Source organism: Cheilinus undulatus, linkage group 15 (assembly GCF_018320785.1).
Source record: "Cheilinus undulatus linkage group 15, ASM1832078v1, whole genome shotgun sequence".
NCBI classification, from domain to species: domain Eukaryota; kingdom Metazoa; phylum Chordata; class Actinopteri; order Labriformes; family Labridae; genus Cheilinus; species Cheilinus undulatus.
Window position 1 is genome coordinate 23,074,450 of NC_054879.1, and position 690 is coordinate 23,075,139.

A 690-nucleotide genomic window follows, 5' to 3' on the forward strand; every position below is an offset into this window, starting at 1 on the left:
CTTTTTTCCATCAGTGTTTTTTTTATTTATGTCTGTATGTTTTAATAAAAAAAACTACTTTTGTAAGACCATGTTTCATGTGTGTTGACATTACCCGACCTGTAGGATTAAATCTCATTCACCTTCTACTGTAACCTGATAAACAGGCCACCCTGACTCCACTATTATTGTGATGTGCAACTCGATAATCTCCACAATCTTTGGAAAATTCAACACCAGCATGGCCAAAAGAGTGAAGTCACGCTGTTCCATTAACCCGGTCAGATCAGCCCACCAGCTCCAGACACAGAGAGGTTGTATAGAAAAGCCTCCCACCGCTACTGCAGCAGACGTTGACCAAACCTGCAGAACAAACAAGAACCAGACGACGTGATGGGAATCAGGATGAGAATATCATTACTGCTCTCTTCTGAGAGTGTCCTTTTTGATCGTTGTGGTGCCGGGTCTCCAAAGAAGCCCAACGGCGTGTGCGAGAGTTTTAATGTTGGACACAAAGCCAAACAATCGCTCTATTGTCTGCAGCTGGGCGTTCACCAACATACAAGCAGAGAAAGGTTCACACGTTTGGACCTCACACGGGTTTCAGCCCATTGTTTAAATGTTACTGAGAGTTTGAAACTAAATCTGTGGTTTGGGGAGAAAACTTGGTTGAGCTGCACACAGAGCTGATTACAGTTTCAGATTCTGACG